Below are 16,018 nucleotides of genomic sequence, written 5' to 3' on the forward strand. Positions count from 1 at the left end.
AGCCAATTCAGTTCAACACATATTTACTGAAGACCAATGCATCACAGTGATGAAAAGCTGCCCTCTTAACAGACAGCCTCAGGGTGCTGTGTGTTAAGAGATGAAGCAGACAATGAACTGGGAATTGCAGTGAGTGGAGAGGAAGCATTTCATCAGGGCCTTGAAGGATGGGTGTGATTTGACCCACAGAGGCAGGAGAGATGCGTTCCTGTAGGCAGGACAGCCTTGGGTCTAGACGCACAAGATGCAGGATGGTCTGGGACAATGGGAGTAGTACAGAAGGGTGTCTGCCGGGAAGTGGGGAAAATTAAGAGCAAAAAAAGGTATGCGGGGGCTGGATTGCGAGGACTGAGAGCCAGATAACATGAGTATACTTATCAGTAGGCAATGGAAAGTTTTGAGCGATAGAGAATCACAATAGACAATAGGAAGGATCATAATAGAAATGACAGGAAGCGAGAGGAAATGGTGGGGACATCACGGGGGTGCTGGCGGAAAAGGGGGCCGAAGGGAGGCCACAGGCAGGGCATTATGGAGGCAGGATCCACGTGACTCGAGTGAGCAGGCGAGAGGAGGAGAGGACACTCCTGAGAGGGATGGTGATGTCATCAACAGAGTGAGATGCACAAGGCACAGATCTGGGGGACTACTTACAGGCAGCAGCTTCCCTGATAGCTCAGTAGGTAAGGAATCCGCCTGCAATGCAGGGGACCCCAGTTTGATTCCTGGGTCAGGAAGATCTGCTGGAGAAGGGATGGACTACCAGAGAAAGGATAGGCTACCCACTCCAGGTTTCTGGCCTGGAGAATTCCATGGACTCCATAGTCCATGCAGTGACAAAGAGTCGGACGTGACTGAGTGACTTTCACTGAGTGACTTTCACTTTATTTCACTTTTAGAGGCAGCAAGAAGTTGGAAATGCTCTCTGGGCCCCTGGAAATTCCAGTTTGCAGCTCAGGATCAAGGTCAGAGCTGAAGGTGTTCATGTGGAAGTGAACAGTCAAGAAGGACAGGGCTAGATGCCCCTCAGATAAAATTAACTGGCCAAAGTTAACACTCCTCTTCCTCCCAGAACCTGTCTCCTCCTACGGCTCCTGACCTCAGCAGTATCAGCACGGATTAGCCGCCCCCATCTTCCATCCACACCTGAGGCTCTGACTTACATTCTCAATTCTGAATCTCTCTGTATTTTGCTAGTCTCTCCTTGCTTCCCATCCCCTTGCACTGTGGGAGTCCAGCCCCCATCGCCTGTCACCTGGTTTATGACAAAGCCTCTCCCACTGGCCTCCTAGTTTGTAGCCTGCTCCACCACCCCAACCCTTTCACACTGCAGAGAAACATCTCTAAAATTGTGTTCCAGAAATGTCTTTTCCCCAGTCCAGCCTAAGGACACAAGGCTGTCTGAAGTTCAGATTGCAGCCTGAGGGGCCAGCCTGAGGCTCTCTCTCTCTTCATCCTTTGCATTCCACACCCAATTCCTCAATGCGCCTTGATGTGCCCCTTGGCTCCATGCCTTTGTACTTGTTATTCCTTCCACCTGAATGTTCTTCCCACTTCATTCACCTGGCTCACTGCTAGCGAACTTGGCAGCAGTCTGCTCCAGTGTCACCTCCTCCAGGAAGCCCTCTAAGCCTTCCTTGATCTCTTCTAAATGTTCTTTCTTCACCCAGGACTTCCTTCACCCTCCACATTGTATTGCAACCTTGTCTGTCTCCTCTTTGAGGGCAGGCCTCATGACTCATTCATCCCTCACTGTCATCAAAGGCTTTAATCAAGTGCCTCGCACACACAAGGCACTCAATTAATGCTTGTGGAATGATGGAATCAAGTCAGGAATAGATGAGATCTCCAAAGGAGAAAGTACAGAGAGGTAGGGGGTTTAGCACTGAAACTTGGAGTGTGTCTCAATCTTTAGGAATGGGAGAAAGAGGGGATTCCACCAGACTGAGATCCTGAGAGCCACAGCATGGCCAAAAAATAAAAGAATGAGAGAAAGAAATAGAGGCAGAAAGTACAGTATCTGTGAAACCTCAGGAAGAGAATGGGCAGAAAAAATACCATTTTTATTGTCTCCATAGTTTTGCATTTTTCAGAATGTCATATAGTCAGGATCATAATATGTAATCTTTTCATATTGTCTTTCTCTTAATAATATGCATTTAAGTCTTGTAAGTAATATGCATATAAATACATAAGTAATGTGCATTTAAGTCTTTTCATGTCAGATAGTTCATTTTAGCACTGAATAGTATTTAATTATCTGGATGGCTCATATTTATTTATTACTATGGAGACAGTAAAAATATTAGTGGCTGCCAAGCTTTTGAGGGGTGGTGGGGTGGGAAGAGGGAGGAATGAACAGAGCACAGAGGATTTTTAGGGCAGCAAAAATACTCCGTATGATATAATAATGATGAATCATACACTTGTCCAAACCCACAGAATGTACAACAGCCAGAGTGAACTCTAATGGAGATTGTGGACTTTGGGTGATTACAATGTGTCGTGTAGGTTCATTGACTATAATAACAGAGGTACCACTCGGGTGGCTGATGTTGATAACGGGGAGGCTATGCATGTGTGGGGGCAGGAAGTAGATGGGAAATCTCTGCACCTTCTGTTCAGTTTTGCTGTGAACTTCAAATTGTTCTAAAAAATTGAAGTCTTTTTAAAATACCCGTGATTGCTGGGAACATTTTCTCCTCTAACTCCCCTTCACCCTTCAAATCTCAGCTTAGCTTCTCAAGGATGCCTTCTCTGAATCCCTTTCACTAAGTCAGTCCCCACCTCATCGTCTCCCATCCCATCCCTATGGTGGTCTAGGCTGTTGCCGTCCCAATCCAGTCCTCACCTTCTCTGCTCTGCACTGCAGGTGACTGACCCTTGTAGGGTCTGAGCAGGAGACCAGAGGGTGGAAGGTGAAAGGAAAGGAGAATCTTCGCCTGGCTCAATCCTGAGCGGTATCTGTGGAAGTGGATTGCATCTCTTCTGTGGTTTCAACTTCTTCCAAGTATCCCTGGCCACCAGCCACTGATTACACTGCTTTCTTTCAAGCCAGGGCTCATAGTGGATTCCTGGTTACCTCGTCATCTCCTCCTGGGCTTCTCAACTCTTCCATTCTCTGTATAACCAATTCCTTGTAGTAAATTCCATGTTTAAAAATTCAGAATGAGTTCTGCTTCCCTGGCTGGCCCCTACCTGATGCAGTAAACTCTGTCCATCCTCTCAACATCCTCATCATCTGAAATGACTTCAGTCCTCATCTGTAGTCACTTGTTCAAGGCCTGCACCCACGCCCCCCACCCACCCACACACATACACTAGACAGGAAGCTCCCTGAAGGCAGGGCAAGGTCAGGTCTGAAGGTCCCAAACTCCCTCCCCAGGGCCTGATACAGTAGGTGCTCAGAGCATCACAGCAGCGGCTGGCTGCAGATGGGGGCCACAAGAAGTCATTTAACTCTGATGCAATTAGTGAGGATCTCTGGTGGCTCAGACAGTAAAGCATCTGCCTACAATGTGGGAGACCCAGGTTCTATCCCTGGGTCAGGAAGATCCTCTGGAGAAGGAAATGGCAACCCACTCCAGTACTCTTGCCTGGAAAATCCCATGGACGGAGGGGTCTGGTGGGCTACAGTCTATGGGGTCCCAAAGAGTTGGACACAGCTGAGCAACTTCACTCTCTCTCTCCAGACAGAAAGGGTGGTGGGCAGAAAGCAACCCGCAGGCAGTATACGCCTTTGGGAGATGAAGTGGACACCAGGAGTACTGAGAAGTGTGGTGGCTAAGAGGGGAAAGGAGGCTGGGGAAGGGTTTTTTTTTCTTTTTTCTTCTTTGTTGGCCTGTTTTTAGGTTGGGTTGAGAAGAAAAAGCCAAAGGGGAAGAACTGAAGGGAAGGAGGTGCATGGATATTGGGGGTGGCACACATGACCTTCAGGGTCTCTCAGGAGGATTAAATCTACCGGAAGGGTTAAGGATGATGTTGAGGTGAGTTAGAAGGGGATAACCAATCAGGAAGTGAGAAAAATTTGAGTCAAGCCTTAGCCCAAGGTTCCCGAAGAAGCCTAGGAAGGTTCCAAGTTCAGGAAGGGTCTTGCGGACGCCCAGGACCTGCTCTTGGCGACGTCATTTTTGCCCCGTGTTCGAGAATCCCCCCACCCCAGGCTCCATCCTTTGTGGAAATGGACACTTCTCTCCTCAGCCACGTGGCCAGGGCTCCTCCTCTTGTCCCATAGCTCTATGGCTTGCCGTGCCCTCTTCCATATCCCCTTTGAAGCAGAATGGATAAGGGGCAATCAGAGTCCAGAATCCATATACAATGGTGTGCTGGGAAATGTTGAACAGTCAGCTTGGGGGTAGGTAGCCTTGGTTTATATTGTCTGCCAATTCCCAAGGTGTAAATATTTACATCGTGTCTGATTTCAAGCAACATGAATTCCTGATGGAAGCACAGGAAGAGAGTCCCAGCACAGCACTGTCTGCATCCATTCCCTCCCTGGCCCCCCCTTATACCTCTGGACTGTGTGGCAGCAATGGGGCAGATTCATGCCTGGGAGGACGACAGCGCCATGGCTGCAGCCTCGGCCAGGCCCGATGGCAAAAGAAAACTGTGTCTCCTTCAGGAACATCCACTGCCACCCCCTAGTCCCCTCTGATCTCAGCCTCACATGCGAATTCTTCTCAAGCATAACTTCAGGATCTCCCAAAAATGTGGGGCCTGAGATCCACAGACGCACAGATGATTCACTGGCCAGTTTCTCACTAGACGTGGCTGGACACTGTGAACTATGCTGACTAAGGCAATAAAAACAAGACTATAATTTCCTTTCTTCCGAAGCAAACAGAAATGGAGAAATGATTCAAGAATGGCACTCTCTCCCTGATGCACAAAATTCACTCAGTCTTCATCACTCTTCTACAGAAATGATTGGCCAATTTACTTCTTAAAGCCCACGGTGTCTTTGTAGAGTCCCACATGCAGGAGAGCAGGAGCTCTGGGTCACATATGGTTTGAAAGCCAGATCTTCTATTACTTGAGTGTTACTGTTCTCTGAGCCTCAGTTTGTTCATCTGTGAAGTGGGGGTGGTAATAGCAATAACCTATTCTATGAAGTTAAGGGTTCTCAACTGGGGGTAATTTTGCTCTCTTTGGGACATTTGTCAATGCCTGAAGACATTTTTTGTTGTCACAACTGGGTGTAGGAGGGTTGTGTTACTGGCATCAAGTGGGCAGAGGCCAGAAGAGCTTTTTTTCTTTTTTTAAACAAGGGATATAATCTCCCTTTTTATTTTTTAATTTATCTATTTTTATTTTAACTGCATTGGGTCTTCATTGAGGTGCATGGGCTCTCTAGCTATGGCGCTATGGTTCAGTAGTTGCTGCAAGCATACCTCTAATTGTGTCATGCAGGCTTAGTTGCCCCACAGCATGTGGGATCTTAGTTCCCTGCTGCTACTGCTACTGCTAAGTCGCTTCAGTCGTGTCCAACTCTGTGTGACCCCATAGATGGCAGCCCACCAGGCTTCCCCGTCCCTGGGATTCTCCAGGCAAGAACACTGGAGTGGGTTGCCATATCCTTCTCCAATGCATGAAAGTGAAAAGTGAAAGTGAAGTTGCTCAGTCGTGTCTGACTCTAGCGACCCCATGGACTGCAGCCTACCAGGCTCCTCCGTCCATGGGATTTTCCAGGCAAAAGTACTGGAGTGGGGTGCCATTGCCTTCTCCCTGACCAGGGATCAAACCTGAGTCCACCTTGCATTGCAAGGTGGATTCTTAACCACTGGCCCTCTGGGGAAGTTCCCAGAAATGCTGTTAAACATCTTATAATATATATGATGCCTCCCTCCACAACAAAGAATTATCCAATCCAAAATGTCAGCAGTGCCAGGTTGGGAAACCCTGGATAGGAGTGAATATTTAGCGAGGTTATTATGCATACAAAGCATTTAGAGGGACTTCCCTGGTGGTCCAGTGGCTAAGACTGCTGCTGCTGCTGCTAAGTTGCTTCAGTCGTGTCCGACTCTGTGTGACGCCATAGATGGCAGCCCACCAGGCTCCCCCATCCCTGGGATTCTCCAGGCAAGAACACTGGAGTGGGTTGCCATTTCCTTCTCCAATGCATGAAAGTGAAAAGTGAAAGTGAAGGCACTCAGTCATGTCTGACTCCTAGCGACCCCATGGACTGCAGCCTACCAGGCTCCTCTGTCCATGGGATTTTCCAGGCAAAAGTACTGGAGTGGGGTGCCATTGCCTTCTCCAGTGGCTAAGACTACACACTCCTAATGCAAGGGGCCAGGGTTCAATCCCTGATCAGAGAACTAGATTCCACACGCTGCAGCTAAAGATCCTGGCACAATTAAAAAAAAAATTTTTTTTAAGCTTTTTAAAGCACTTATAAATAGCTGGTTTATTTTCTGTACGCTCTCATAAAACAGAAGCTGTTATTCGTTTTGGAAAAGCAGTCTTGCCCTTCCATTTCCAGACTTGAAACACGGAGGTGAGATGTGGAAATCCTTGACTGCTGAGAATCCAGCTCACTGCTCCAGGTGTGAGTCACCCCACAAATACCAGTTTATTTTATTTCGGGCAGAGCTGAGACTGCACAAGTGACTCGGGGCTAGAAAGCTTCCCAGGTTGTCGTGACTTAGCTGGCTGGGCTGGAAGGAAGTCATTTTACCCTGAAGCACTCCTTCCAAAAGATGCCAGCATTTCAAGGCCTGGAGTCTCTGTGGAGCTCAGAGTGGATGTTAGGCTGTCTCTTACCTCAGGCCACACACAGTGGATCTTGGAAAGGCCTGAGGAAACTAGCTGAAAAAAACCACGAGGCCCCGCTTGCCCCAAATCTCTCCCTCACTAGCCTGTAGAGGCTCGCTCTCTGCTGCAACCTAATGTGAAATTCCTTCTTGGAAGTTCCAACTCTGGATCAAGACATTCACTCACTCCCACTAATACACTTTAGTGTTAGTGGATAGATTTTGCTGTTGTTGTTTCCAGTCGTGTCCAACTTTTTGCCACTGTTGAGTTTTCGAAAGTTTCTGGATAGATTTAAAGATAGATCATCTTAATTGCGGTGCTGGGAGGAGGGGGGCGATGGCTAGGGGGAGGGCATCCCACCCACCCAGAGAAGTGTCAAGGGAAGCTGGGTAAAGTACATGGGCACTGGGTGTCATAAAGAAGGAATAGTGAAAGAGGCAGAAGGCTAAGGCAGGCCAGGGAATGTCTGCAAACTCTGGCCCTGTGCCCATGTCTTTCCTGAGAAGCGATATGCCCAGAGGCAAACAGGTGGTGGAAGAGGCAATCTCTGATTCCAGGCTTGCTGATAGCAACCATCTGGCCAAGCTCTGCCTCTCCCCGAGTCACTGAAATGAAAACCCTGGGGTTGGAAGCAGCTTTAAGGGCCCCCCAGCTTCTTCTTTGCCCAACATCTCCCACACCAGTCAGTAGCAGAGCCAGTTTATGAAACAGAGACTATCCAACTCTGAAGCATGGGCTCTATTGGGACCATAACCCCAAATGTCCCAGTAGCCAGGCAGATGACATAGGTTAAGTGGCTGAGAGCAAGACTGGGGGAGGGAGGTGGGGGTGTGCTGTGAGGAACTCCAGGCTCTGCTCTAAGGCATGCAAATTCAATTTTAAGAAAACATTGCACCAGCCAAACAAAACTAATCTATGGCCTGAGTGAGTGGATGAGGCCCTGAGGTTAAGTTTTCTGCCTGAATGAATGGTCTTTCGAATTCCCCACAACCAAGATGTCTGCTAGAGGCAGATCTCCAGAAACATACATCAAGCTATGAACGACTGTCCGAAAAGTGGTCCTGAGACTTCTCTGGCACCTCCATGGTTAAGACTCCGCACTTCCAATGCAGGGGGCACGGGTTTGACCCCTGGTCAAGTAAAAGCAAAACCTGAGCAGGTCTTTGCTCCAAGGCTTCCAGAGATGCTGCTGCTGCTGCTGCTGCTGCTGCTAAGTGGCTTCAGTCGTGTCCAACTCTGTGCGACCCCGTAGACGGCAGCCCATCAGGCTCCACCGTCTAGAGATGGGGTAATCCTTATTTCTCCAGACGGCCTTGAATGGGGCCTGCTTACCTCTACCACTAGAGCCGCTTACCTCACTTGCCTGCCCTAGGCCGCTGATGGGGGGGAGTGCCCAGGTACCGTCATATCTTTTATTTTGCAAACTATTTTTTAAGTGTGGAATTTTTTTATTTATTATAAATAAAAAACAAGCTCACTGTGGGAACACTGGAAAATTTGGAAAAGCAAAAGTTAGAAAAGAAAAAATAGTCATACCTCCCTAAACCAACTCCCCAACCCCTTCGCCGCCCCATCCCCATTCGGAGAAGCCCTGGCGACACCTTGGTGCATATTCAGACTCCAAGTCCTTTTTATACATAGGTAAAGCTCTAGTCTTCTTTCTGGCTCCATAACCTGTAAACCCAGCGAGGAGATGCTTCACGCAGCGCTCACACCAGGTTACTTCTCTGACTGTGGGACGGGATTGCACCACGCCAGCCGCACGCTCTCATCAGACAAGGGTTTCAACACACAGGTGTAACCTGTATAAGCCTTTAGCTCCCCAAGCTTCTCGAAGGCAGGCACTAGAACCTTAGCCTCAGAGACGCTACAGCGTCAGGTTCACAGTAAGTGCTCAATAAAATGTTTCTAAATACATAGCCCCGCCCCGCCTCTCTCCCCCTAACAGCCAACACACCTGCCTCAGCCGCCAAGGCTTGGAGCAAAGAGGAAACACAACTAAAACCTGGGGAGACAGCGCCTCGCGGTCTCCTAGGTAACCAGGTCTTAGGCCGGGGAGTGCCCACGCATGCGCACACTGGCCCTTCCTTCCCGTAACCTCCAGAGGAACGCAACCGGTAAGACTGCCAGAAGCCGAGCGCGCATGTGTGGTTTCACCAACACCCCGACCGCCTCCGCCTTCTGTCAATCCGTCGGCCCAGCCATCTCTTTGCTATAAACACTGTCCGGAAATAGTGCCCATTTCTGGAAACAGGGCCTCGTTAACCAATCGTTGCTTGGGGCGGTAGGAAGGAACTGGCTGGGACGCGCCGTCTCATTGGAAGATTGGGGGAGTGGGCGGGGCCAGAAGCTAGGTGCGGCCAAAGCAAGGAGGCGCGAAGCGAGGCAAATTTGCTGTCGCGGGTGGAGGCGTGGCCCCGGGGGCGGCCGGGAAGGCGGTGAAGGGGCGGGGTCCGGGGTGGGGCGGGGCGACCGTGGGCCCAGAGAGCAGCGGTCCGCGACAGGCGGCGGGAGATCGAGGGCGAGGCGAGCGCGACACTCGCTGGTGGGGGAGATCGGCGCTCGGCCGGTAGGTGACTAGAGCGAGTCCCGGGGCGAGGGGCAGAGAGGACGGGTCATTCCTCAACCCGGGGCCGGGCTGCGGCCTGGCTCGCCGCATCGGAACGGTGGGGTCGGCGGCGCGGCCCGGGGACCCACTCGCGCCGGTCCTCGGCTTGTGGCAGCTGGCCGCCGGTGCGCTCTCCCTCACGCCGCCAGGGCCACGGTCGCACGCCGGGCTCGCCCTGCACACCCCCAGGCCACACGCTCGCCCGAAGCGCGCTCAAGGGCCCCTTCCTTCCCTTTCCCCGACACCCCCGTTTCCCCGCGCCGGGCTGCCCCACCGCCCAGGCCTGCCCGTCCTGCTCGGTTCCCTGGATGTTCTCCAGAATGAGGGCTTACCTCGGCACTGGGCTTAAGGTGCCGAATGCCCCAGCTTGCCGGTCCCTGCGTCCTCCCACCTGTCCAGGCAGTGAAACCCTCAGGTCTTTCCTGGGAAGTTCTCGGGGTCACACCCCGAGCCTGGGAGAAGAGATGGAGCCTGCGATTAGCACCCAGCTGGGCAGTGCTGGCTGGTCGCAGCATCCTTTCTCTCCCTGACCCCTCGATAATTCTTGCCACTCCACTCAGGACTTCCTCTGTCGGCTCAGATAAAATATCCCATCTTGGAAGTCCATCGTGGCCCTGGCAGCCTGCAGCCAGAGGCACCAGGCAGAAGGAGGCCCCTTGTAAAGAGCCCCACTTGCCCAGGATCCTCCTCTGTGCCGGGTAACTTAAGAAAAAGCAGTTTGTTTCCTAATTGAAGTTAAAATGTGGCTCCCAGTCCTAAAGGGTGGACTGGAGAATGAGTGGAGAAAAGAGACAGAAATCTGTGATATAAATTGTTTTAACTGGAGGACAATGAATGCTGTCCCTTGATGATGAATTCAAAAAGCAAGTGAAGTTAAATGGTGAGAGGTGGGATCTGATACAAAATAGCCTTCTGAAGTTTATTCCAGGAATAAATGTTGAAAACCCCCTGACTAGAAACATGGTCTCTCTGAAAGATTTGAAGGAGATAGTATCTTAACATTAGTGATGTGTTTTTTTTTTTACTTAGTATCTTCATACCTGTAACCTTTTTCCTTCAGATATGTGTGTGATAAGATAGATAATATTGTCCTGTTTTAGAGGTGAGGCACCTGAGGCAGGTGTGTGTTTGGCAGGGACTGGAGGCGGGTAAATGGCTCTTGCCCAGTGCCTCACAGCTGAGATTCAGGGTGACGACTTTAATCTGGGCCACCGGCGTCTTTCCCCAGCTCCTTTCCCTGAAGCAGAACCACGTTATGGAACTTGGTGCAGGACATGGGGAGAAATATTTGGTGTGGTATTTATGCTCTTAACATGAGAGAACAGGTGCTTGTCTCACTTACAAAGTGTTTGGATTTACTCTTGGTGTTTTTTAAGTGATGTCAAAGTCCGTTCCTTTGGTGCAGCCATGCCAGACCTCTGAGATTTTCAGATGCCTTGAGGACATCCTCTTTTATTTTGAAGGGTGTGGTAGTGAACTTCTCAGAAGGCCTCAAAATAAAAGTACTCATCTCTGACTTTAATTTTAGAAATCTATACCCAGGTACGTGTTCCAGCTCTTTTGTGAGACCAGACAGCAGTAAGCCACCAAGCTTCAGTCCCCTTCTGACTGTGTTCAGGTTATAAGGAGTAGTTCTGAAAGGGGGTTTTTCGCCCCTGGTGCTGTCTGTTAGAGTTTGTGGGAGCAAGCGGCACCACAGACAGAGACCCTGCCAAATGAACCCTCATCTATTAAACAAAAATGTCTGGTTGGCCATTTCGCCTCCACAGACGGAGGTTTGGTTCCTCATTTTGTTTCTCCTATTGAACACTGACTCCATTGTGATCTGCTTGGAGTGTTTGTGTATCACTGAATGTTGAGAAGCGGGCTTGCCCTGATTGGTTGTCCAACTCCAGGCAACTGTTGTGGTTTTTGTTTGGTGCGTGGTAACGGTTCATCTTGGCCAGCGTCTGGTGTGAGATCTGAAGAGACGGGAGATGGGTAAAGACTGACCCAGGGCTGTTCTCCTTGTTGTTGGCCCCCTCTTAAGAGTGTCCCATCACTTTGGCCTGCGATGTCACTTTTAGTTTCCTATTTTTTTTTCCTGTCTCAAGGGACAGCACATGAGCTTTCCTAACAGGCCTGCCTCCCTTGATGAAGAGCTGAGAGATTCATGTTGGTCGACCTAACAGATGTTCTTTCTGGGAGGGTAGTTAAGAAATCTTAAAACCAAGTTTGGCCCTAAATTAAAAGTGTAAGTTGGCTTGATACACACACAAGGAGCCTCTTTCTATCAATGGCTTCCATCATCTGAGAGCTGTTTTTTTTTTCCTGGCAAAAGGTTAAAATGCAACTAAAATTCTGCTTTCATGATTAATAAGTCACTACCGCAGTTGTATCTGATGCTTCCTGTTTGCCCCATTTTAGTATTTCAGTTAAACTGGAAACATCTGAGCCTTATGGGCATTTTGGAAGACACCAATGTGAAAGTGGTGGGGGGTGGGGGGACCGTTCCCTGTCAGTGGATTTGGGAAGCTTTAAGGATAAGCCAGCTCCCCCTGGCCTCCGCACACTGAGATCCCTGGGCAGGGAAAGTAGTAGGGGTTGGGCACCTTCAAGGGGTAGGTGAGCTTTTAAATTGATGCACGTGTGAAGGCTCTGCATTCGCTGGGTGGTGCTGACTGAAATGTTGAAAGCAGTCAATTAGAAATGGAAGGCCAAACACAGGGCAGATCGAGTAGTAGAACATTTCAGTCGAGCTGAGCGAGGCACTGAACATCTGTTGGCTTTGGGGTCTTCAGTTCTGGCCTTGTCTTAACTACCTGAGTGACCATGCAGAGAGGAGTCACTTTTCCTCAGTGGCCTGTGTGCCCTTCATTGTATTCTAGTTTAAAGGATCCCCTTCTCATGGTGGCCAAGGCAGAGGATGGGGGTGGAGGTGTAGATTGGGAGTTTGGGACCATCAGATACAAACTCTTAAAATCTTAAAGATTGGATAAACAACAAGGTCCTTCTGTATAGCACAGGGAGCTATATTCAATATCCTGTAATAAATGTTAATGGAAAAAAATACATATATATGTATATATAAAATTGTATCACTTTTCTGTATACTAGAAACTAACACAACATTGTAAATCAACTATACTTCAGTAAAAAGATCCCCTTCTCTTCTTGCTATTTTATATCATTTAATCTCTTATCCTACTGGTGTGAATCCCTTGAGATTAATGGCATTGCGAGTAATGATCCTTGTGGCCATTCTCTGTTTCCTCACAGTCCTACAAAGGAAGGCAGGGACCAGGATCAGGAACATGAAGCCTAGTAAGGAGAGTGCAAGTGGACGAGATTACTTAGGAAATCAGTGTCATGTCCAGAATCGAAACCCACATTTCTTGACATCTAGTTCAGTGCTTTTTCTACTAACTTACGTATAAAAGGATAAATTGGGATTTTTTTTTTGTTTCCAAAACATGTCCATTTTGAATATAACTAAACCAGGGTAGCTGCTTTATTTTTCTATTTACGTACACAAGGATTAACTCAGAAGTGTTATCAAGTAATTAAGAGTTGATACTTATTATCCATAATAATTATTACGAAAAGTCTGAAAGATAAAGAGCACATCCTCTGGTCAAGTCTGCTGATCCCTATTTTACAGATGCAGAAATTAAAGCAGAGGGGTCAAGCAACCTACCCAGAACGGTAGAGCCAGTCCATGGCATCTTTGTGCCCTGTGTGGAGGTTTAGGCTGCCGGGTCAGAGAGAGACCCAGGTCGGGTCCAAGTCTGCCACCGTCTGCCTGTGTGACACCAGGCAAATCAGTTCACTTCTCTAAGCGTCCGGTGCCCCATCTGTAAACATTTCGTGGTGTTGTTTTGAGTAGAAAATGAGAGAATATATATAAAGTGCTGAGCTCGGCACGGAATAAGCCAGAGGACACAATGGCTGTAAATGTGGCTGGTGGTTGTAGTGGTAATCGCAGTACTGGTAGTTGGCGATTACCACTTTGACTGGACCTGTTTTCTGGAAGATGATGTCAGGAAGGGTCAGGCTGCCTGACCGGGCCTGTCATTTTCTCAGCAAGACCACCAGTGGGACATTTCTTCCATCTGGAGGTTCTAGCTGTCATGTTCTCCCTGTCTTACACTAAATTCTGCCCTCATCACCCTCCAAAGGAACCTAACAAGGCTCCAGTTCTGCCTGCTCAGAGCTGGCAAGCCTACGCCTGGGGCACCCTCGGCCACCACCCAGGGGGAGGTACAGCTGGGCCTTCTGGGGCCCTCCTGTGTCCCCCATGCAGTGAAGTGGGTCTCAGCCTTAACTCTGGAGGGGAAAAAAGGAAAATACTGTGTACAATATAAGTCAACAAACACTTGTTCCTCTGTGTTCGGGAGACTAAAAGGGAAGCCTGGGTCCTGTGGGGCAAGGTTCCCACCCCCATGTGGCACCCTGCCCTTTGTCATCTTTTCACTGGTCTGGGGGCCCTCAATCCGCAGTCAGCGACTCTCAGATTTCCCTTTAAATCACCCAAGGGAAAAAAAAAGCAAAAAAACAGTTTCACATTACATTTTAAATTCTTTTTCTCCCCCCCTTTCTTAATAGAAAACAAAAATGCAAGCTCCCACCAGGCTGACGTCCCCTTTAAATAACATCTTGTTTTCTCTTGGGGAAGCTGTCTTCATGGCCAAAGAGTCATTTCTAAAGTGAACCTAGTTTTTAGAAAAAATAGATCACCGGATGTCAAGCCTCGTGTGGAGCTAACAGTTCAGATGAAAATGAAACCAGCAGGCCTGGAGGGGCAACTCCACACTTGGCTTCAGACTGGAGGTGAGAGGCAGAGTGTGTCTGAGCCCAGGTCGGCAACTGGTTGGCCCCACAGACTGCATTTGATAGGTGCCTTAGTCATTTTCCAGGCAGCTTTGCTTAGGTGAGCAGAGCACTTTCTCTGGAAGGTGAGTCACACTTGCAGGGGTGTAGGTGACATGCGATTTATTCCCCAGCTCAGTCACAGGAAGTCTTGAGCAGACCTTGTGGAGAAGCTGTCTGCCAAAGCTCATGTTCATTTCAGTCCAGGGGCTTTGGAGGCAGGGGGGATAAAGAAGCCAGCTAGGGGCTCCCAGGGCTTGCCAAATGACAGAAAAATAGCTCCCCCAGCAGGGCTCATGTGGACCCGGCAGAGAGCCCAGATCAGCGTGTCACCACGCTCTTGAGCCCAACCACCTTGAGGGTGGAAAATGGCCCGTTTCCAATGACAGTCAACAAAGAAGCCCTAGGAGAGCTTTGGCTCCAGGGAGCTGGGAAACCCCTTGGCAAAAAGTAGAAAGATACAAACCACAACTTTGGTGTGAAAGACCTTTCGGGGAACCCTTTTCTACCTGCTTTCCTTTTTACCACCTGAGTTGGAGGCTCTGAAGAGCTCCAGGGATTAGAAAGGCTGGATTGGACCTTGGCTTTCTGGAAACTTGCGAATTCTGAGCCTGCCACACTTCTGGAGCCAGTGTTTGGATTCAGAAAGATGCTGCAAAGGAAACTCCTGAGCCATCTCTTCCACGCAGTTTCTGGTTGCCGGACTTTCTGCCGACCCTCTTACCATTAAAGCCATGACCAGGTATCCTTCAAGGCACAGGGTTTGTTTCAGACTCTCTGTTCTAGACCAATACAGTTGGTGTTGAACTTATTGCTGAGGGTCAGAGACCTCTCAGTGTCCAGGTGGGCTTGACTTTATTGAAACCACAGGGGAAGAGCTAGTGTTACCTTGTTTCATTTATCCATCGCGGACTCCTCTCCAGCCCCCTGCCCACACCTCTTCCATCTAGACTAGCCAGCAGTCACTTTGGGTGGGCATGGCTAAGTGACCTTAGGCCTGAACCTCTCTGTCAAGAAAGAGCTGTTGGGCTTCCCTGGTGGCTCAGTGGTAAAGAATCCACCTGCCAATGCAGGAGACACGGGTTCAATCCCTGATTTGGGAAGATCCCACATGCCACATGGCAACTAAGCCTGTGTGCCACAACTATTGAGCCTGTGCTCTAGAGCCCAGGAGCCACAATTGCTGAAGCCTGCGCACCCAAGAGCCCATGCTGCATAGCAGGAGAAGCCACTGCAGTGAGAAGCCCGAGCATCACAACCAGATAATAGCCCCTGTTCACCGAAACTAGAGAAAAGCCCATGCAGCAACGAAGACCCAGCACAGCCAAATAAATAAATAAAATTATAAAAATATATATTTTTTAAAAAAGAAAGAACTGTTTTGAGTTACAGCCTGGAAGTGATCATAACCGTTTACACACTTCTCTGTTTAATAAAAGAGAAAATGGTGAACTCAGGAAGTTAAGTGAGTTGCCCAGTGCCACACAGCTAGTTAATTGCAGGATCTGAGCTAAAGTCCAGGCTCTTTGTGCCGTGCTGTGCTGCCATTGAGCGAAGGAGATACTCCCGGAGCAGGGGTTACTCCTCCTTCATATCCCCACCCAACCCCATCACACTCAGCCTTTCTTCTAGCTCTGCCAGGCCTGGGGAGGGTGGAGCCAGAGCAATAGCCACCCTGAGTCTAAGAAAAAGTAAACAGAAAGCTATTTATTTGACACTCTCTTGTACCATGAAGTTTGTGTAACCACAGGAGGTGAAGGTTGATAAGAAAATACAATTCTGGGCAGGGTTACCTGGAAGTCTCAAAGG

At 49.1% G+C, this 16,018-nt stretch overlaps 1 protein-coding gene and 1 long non-coding RNA gene across 5 annotated transcripts in view; both read left to right on the plus strand.

Moving 5' to 3' along the window:
- Positions 1 to 559: 559 nt before the first annotated feature.
- LOC129651179 (uncharacterized) lies at positions 560 to 3,101 on the plus strand. Its single transcript, XR_008714062.1, has 3 exons — positions 560 to 683; positions 900 to 965; positions 2,873 to 3,101. It is a non-coding gene; the product is annotated as an uncharacterized LOC129651179 (long non-coding RNA).
- Positions 3,102 to 9,208: 6,107 nt separating this feature from the next.
- The window catches only part of MAP3K14 (mitogen-activated protein kinase kinase kinase 14), a 44,087-nt gene continuing 37,277 nt past the window's right edge, over positions 9,209 to 16,018 (plus strand). For 2 of the 4 annotated variants that reach the window (XM_055575648.1, XM_055575651.1), the window contains exon 1: positions 9,210 to 9,322. The gene's annotated coding sequence lies outside the window, so the exon portion shown is untranslated. Of the gene's footprint in view, positions 9,323 to 16,018 lie in introns of all 4 variants that reach the window. The other 2 variants (XM_055575649.1, XM_055575650.1) reach the window with 2 other exon arrangements.

The sequence above is a fragment of the Bubalus kerabau genome, chromosome 4, assembly GCF_029407905.1.
Source record: "Bubalus kerabau isolate K-KA32 ecotype Philippines breed swamp buffalo chromosome 4, PCC_UOA_SB_1v2, whole genome shotgun sequence".
Lineage (NCBI taxonomy): Eukaryota > Metazoa > Chordata > Mammalia > Artiodactyla > Bovidae > Bubalus > Bubalus kerabau.